The sequence below is a fragment of the Arachis hypogaea genome, chromosome 18, assembly GCF_003086295.3.
Source record: "Arachis hypogaea cultivar Tifrunner chromosome 18, arahy.Tifrunner.gnm2.J5K5, whole genome shotgun sequence".
Lineage (NCBI taxonomy): Eukaryota > Viridiplantae > Streptophyta > Magnoliopsida > Fabales > Fabaceae > Arachis > Arachis hypogaea.
The window spans coordinates 112,486,983-112,492,982 of NC_092053.1; positions in this window are offsets into that span (position 1 = coordinate 112,486,983).

Consider the following 6,000-nt stretch of genomic DNA (forward strand, 5'->3'; position numbering starts at 1 on the left):
GGACACAAAAATATAAGAAACTGTCTCGGAGACAATGTGTTCCGTGTCCATATCTCTGCTTCCAAACACATTTTAAACATGTACTGTCCATGTCTCTGTCTTGTCTCTAAAAACAAACGTTACCTAAGTTACTAAAAAAGGTAAATAAATAATATTTAATAAATTTTATATGATTTACTTTTTATTTTAAACATTTTATTTTTTACTTTAAAAGAAAAGTTAGGCAATTTAGGCACTATAACAAAAGCACCATAAAACTCACCTTTTTAAAATGTGGAATAAAAAAGGACGTTGATACTGCTCCTGAAATCTAGAAGGACTTTGCATACAATCAAATCCCCTAGTTATATGGAAATGACCGTCGGATCATCCAAATTTGTGGTTGTGGTTGTGGTTCTATAGTCAGGTGGGTAAAATACCATTTTTAGATTATTAGGCTGAGGTTATACAGAGCTACCTGCTCCTTCCATAGAAAACAGCTCAGTATGTACGCTTGCGTGTAGAATTAGTGATGCCGCCACTAGTAAATCCTCTAGAGATACAATTATTGACACCTTGTGGTTAAGTAGGTTATTAATGATATTTTTACTTTTATCTTTTGAATGTTGTCTTGCAGAGGAATGATTGGTAGAATATTTTGTTCTCTTTTAAATGTGACCATCAAATCTACCTATCCAAATGATCTTATCGAGCTAGTCGCTCCAGTAAATCCTTGGCCACCACACATTCATCAGCAGTATGACCATGTTTCCGATAAAAAGCACAATATCTTGTCTTGTCTACATTTTTCATATCTTGATAAGTACCTGCCTTCTGCAGAGGTTTGATAAGCTTGCCATTTAAATTTTTCTTAATAATTTCTTCTCGCTTAGCTTTGAACTGCATGTAAGAGTCATATCGAGCTGTGAGCGGAAAGAGTTTCTTAGCATCCCGAGCTTTATCATCTTTGTTAGTGTTCCCCTTATTTAGATGTTAAGCTTGTCTAAATTCTTCAATTTTCATCTGACCTTTTGCCTTTTCACAAAATTTAGCAAGTGTCTTTGGCTTTGTAACCACAATAGTCTCCTGAAACTTTTTTGGCCGAAGTCTGCCCTTTATTGCATGAAGATGTACTTCTGGATGAAGATTTAGAATGCTCATAACTATCTTTATGAACCGAGTAACATAATCACGAAGACTCTCTTGTTGTCCTTCCTTAATTATACTCAAGTAATCTAAATCATGTAAATAATAAAAAATATTACGAATTGATCTTTAAAAAGTTTAGCTAGTTCCTAAAAACATGAAATAGATACTACAGACAAAGAAAAAAACAATCAAGTGCAGAACCATAAAAAAGTAGAAAAATAACGACATAAAGTAGGAATAGAAACACCTTTCACTAGTATCATTGAACAAAATTTCTTGACATACTTTTTGGGTTCACCAAAGCATCATAAAGTGTTAACGTCATAGGTAAAGAAAAATTTCTAAGCAATTGAAAATCCTGACATCTACAATAAATGGACCAGCTTTCGTTGGCTTTGGTAACTGGTTGATCTGATTCTTGCCTTGCCTGAGTTTCAGAAACATGAGTTGGATTAGATTCAGCTTCCTCATCCTCTGGTTGTTGTAACGATCCACATTTTTAAAAATCTAAATATAAATAAGTTATAATTTATTTTATTAATTAGAATTCCTTATTTTTAGAAATTATTTTATTAAAAATAATTAAATTAATTTCATAATTATTAGAATTGAATTAAATTCATATTTTTATATTTTTTGTTATGATGAAATATTACATAATTAAAATTATAATTTTAGCAATTTATAAATAATGAAAATTATATATATACATATATATTTTACTTTAAGTAACTGATATTTTTAATTTAAAAATAAAGTTTAGTTAACAATATTATTATCAAGTTTGATATCCGCCGATATGAGTAAATATCGGTACTTTTCGGTGAACTTGACTTTGCTAATGCTTCATCGTATATCTTTTATTATTATGTTACTAATGTCATTTATATTAATAACTCATATATATTATTACTTGGATCTTAATATATCCAATTTTTATAATTATTCGTTTAGGATATTTATAACTTGAGTCGCTGACTTAGCAGCCTTATAACGCGACATCCAACCCCATTCTTTGACGACTCATCACTACCTTAATTAATCATCATCATTACCCTTCATTCTCTCTTGGAACCGAACCAAGAAGAAATAAAAAAAAAAGAAGGCCGTGAGGGAGAGAGAATGAGAAACTATGGAAGCCATGAATCTTCGATGTTCGATTTCTTGAGATCCGTAACTCCAATAAAAAATCTAATCCGACCAAAGTGTTCGTATCTTCCTCTTCTTCATATTGATGTCACTTTTGTTTGGTAGAAATTGACGGTGACGTAGCTCTCCTTTTTCTTGAGTTCGGCCAATTGGAGTTTGATAGAGAGAATCACGATGGTTCAAAAATTTAGCAAAATAATTTTTTCGTTGATAGCATAGTCCAAACTAACAAGTAACCCTCTCAATCAAAGTTTAAATTTTAATTTAAAATAACCGAGAGTAATTAAACCTCGGATCGTCTTTCCTAGGAACTAATGCCTAAGAGCGCACAATTTTGGTTGCAAGAAAGCAAAGGGGTTTTCAATAAAGAAGCAAACAATAAAGAGATAAAAGAACGATCCAAAATTACAATTAATAAAGTAATAAAGGAATAAAAGAACTAAGTATGTAATAGGACAAGTAATGCTTTAAAAGTGAGAGAAAAGTGGTTCAAAACATAAATGAAGCCTTGACTTGGAATTAGTTATGGAATCCCTTACTTGCCATAACCACAACTATGATAATTATGATGGATTAATCTCACTAAGTCAACCCTTAATATCGAGGAATAGGTCAAGTGAGCATAATTGTTATTAATCCACAAATCCTCACTAACTTACTAATTACCTTAATAAGAAGATAGCGTTAGTGAAAACAATAACAATTAACAACCCAAGAATTATCACTAAATGTCGGACATTATGGCTCTAGTAATCCATATACTCATTTCCCCAAGTCAAGGGGTGGAAATCTACCCCATAATCAAAATTGACAATTCATCAAACACATGGAGGGCATAATCATAAAACATGGCAAAATTAGGAAAATGATAAAAACTATAAACAACCAAATGATCAAAATCAACAAAGGCAACTCAATAAACATGTAAAATCCAACAATCATCAAATTCATCAACTAGAAATCCAAGATTGCAAAACTATACATGTATTGATAAAGGAAAGTAAAATATAAGAAAGTGTAGAACAAGTAGTGTAATAAAAGAGAAAATTAAGAAATACTTACAATGGAAATATCTAGAATCAAAGATCAAAACTTGAACTATAAAATTCTACAAAATCCTAATTAAAAGTCCTAAGAAACTTAGAAAAACCTAAACTAAACTACCTAAAATTACTCCTAAGTATGTTGTATATTGTATGGTAGTGTATGGTATGATATGGTGTTGCTTACCCCATCATATATGCTTCAGCACCTTCAAAAATGGGCCAAAAAGTCCCCAAAATTGCGAGCCCTGTGCGTACACACGGGTGTGTGCGCACGCACACTTGGCCGAATTCTCAGGTTGTGCGCACGTACAAGAGGCTGTGTGCACGCACACTTCGCAGTGCTTTTCTCCTTTGTTTTTTCATGTTTCCTCCCTCTTGCATGCCCTTCTTCCATTCTTGCCAAGCCATTCCTACCTATTGCATCTGAAATCACTCAACAAAATATCAAGGTATCGAATGGAATGCAACTGGAATAAAAATTGATCAAATTAAGCACAAAAGAGCATGTTTTCACAATTAGACATAATTTAGAGAGAAAACACAAAAACATGCTATTTAGATGAATAAATGTGGGTTTATATGAAGAAATTCACTCAAATCAATCCAAAGTTTATTGTCAAATATGGATTCATCAATTCTCCCACACTTAAATAATAGCATGTCCTCATCCTAATCACAATCAAAGGAGAAGGGTAAAAGGACAAGAACTTATTCAATGCAACTACTTACATGCATGCAACTATACTAAATGTTAACTACCTTTATTTATAATATGGTTCCTATGGAGTTTGGAAAAAAATAAACAATGGAATCTCAATCAATCCAAAATAAAACCTTAGGGCTAAGGTAAGAAAATATAGCAATATGGCCAATGTCCTAAGATTCGATTTGAAATTTTCAAAGACTAACAAGCAACTTGTAAGAAGATATAAGATAAGAGATGGAAACATAGAATTGAGCAATTGAACCCCTCACCGGATGTGTTTACACTCTAATCGCTCAGTGTGTAGGGCTTAATCTGTAAAACCTAGTTAATTAATGACTAATTAATCTATACATTAGAATTTATTCTAGAAAGCCAAAAATGTGATTTTTATGGCTTAATATGATAGAGGAGATTGAAACAAGAATTTTGATACCAATTTTAAAGAAATCGGCCCAAGATTGGACCGAACGGGTCAAACCGGGCCAACCGAACCCATATTGGGCCCTTGGCCCAACCAAACTAAACCTATTCAGCACTCTCTCTCCTCCCTTAAATCCCAAACACGTTGAGCAGCCATGGAAGGGAAGAAAACTCTTCCAAAAACATAAACCCTTGCTTTATCTTCAAACCACCATAACTTTTGATCCGAAGCTCTGATTGCCGCATTGTTTGGCCACGCGTTCACCGCGACGAGCTCTACAAAATCCACTACTTTTTTCTTGAGGTAAGCCATGATTTTAGTCCATTTTTCTCAGCCTTAAATTCGAATTTTATGGAGAAATAATGTTGAGATTTTGGGCTCTTTGATGTTATAGGATCCAACTAGCTTGAAGGAGAGGCTTAATCTTGTCTCCTTGATCCTTGGGTGTGGTAAGATTCTCAACTCTAGTAGAATTTGTGGGTTTATGATGTTTGGGTATTGAGTTATTGTGTTTGGATGTGATAATTGTGGTTAGGAAGTGTATATATGTGTGTTGGAGCTTGATTGAGGTTTTGGAAAGCTTAGAAAAGGGCTTTGGTGTGCTAAAAATCTGTTCTTGGAGGTGTTGAAGCTTTGAGAGCTTGTGGAAAGGTGATTTGGAAGTGCACCGGGTTGAGCGGGAAAATTAGCTAAGGTATGGTCTCGGTTTCCTGTATCTAAAATGTAATGTGGTGTGAAAACTTAGGCTAGAGGCCCTAAGATAGGAATTGAATTGTTGATGTTGTTGAATGATTAAGATATATTGTGCGGTCATATATGTGATTATGAATATTGATGTTTTGATAGTATGATGTATGAGAGATATTCATGTTTTGATATATGCTTGATGATTGGTTGAGGTTGAATTGTGAGTAAAACCATGTTGATGGTGGGGATGATATTGATTGTATGTAATGATGGTTGGTTGGAAATGGTGTTGTTGGAAATTGAGATGAGAAAGAATATATGACATGATAATGTGTTTGATATTGAGCTATTTGATTGAGATGGGTTAAGATGGTGGGATGATGGTTTGTGAATTTGATAAAAATGTTAATGTCTGAGTTGAGGAGGCTTGAGGTTGATTTTTGGTATGTTTTGGTTGATTTTAAAAAGGGTTGGAATTGGTTTGTTTTGAAATGGTACTTTGTGGTTTTGTATGAAAATATAGTTTTGGGCATACTTTGATGGAGCATAACTTGGACTCTAGATCCCTGATTTGTCCCAAACTTATTTAGAAATGAAATTGGATCCAGGATGTTTATGCTGTTCCAAGAACGGGTAAAAAATGATTTAAAACGGAGAAGTTATGCCCATCGGAAGATTGGGGTTTGAAATTGTGAATTCTGCAGCTTTTTGACTTAGTAAAATTTTTGGCAGAACGCACTTCCACGCGTATGTGTGGCCGACGCGCACGCGTCATTTTCAAATGTTCACTACCCACGCGTGTGCCTGGCCGACGCGTACGCATCGATGAGCTAAATCAATTGCCTAGCCAAATTTCTCGAGAG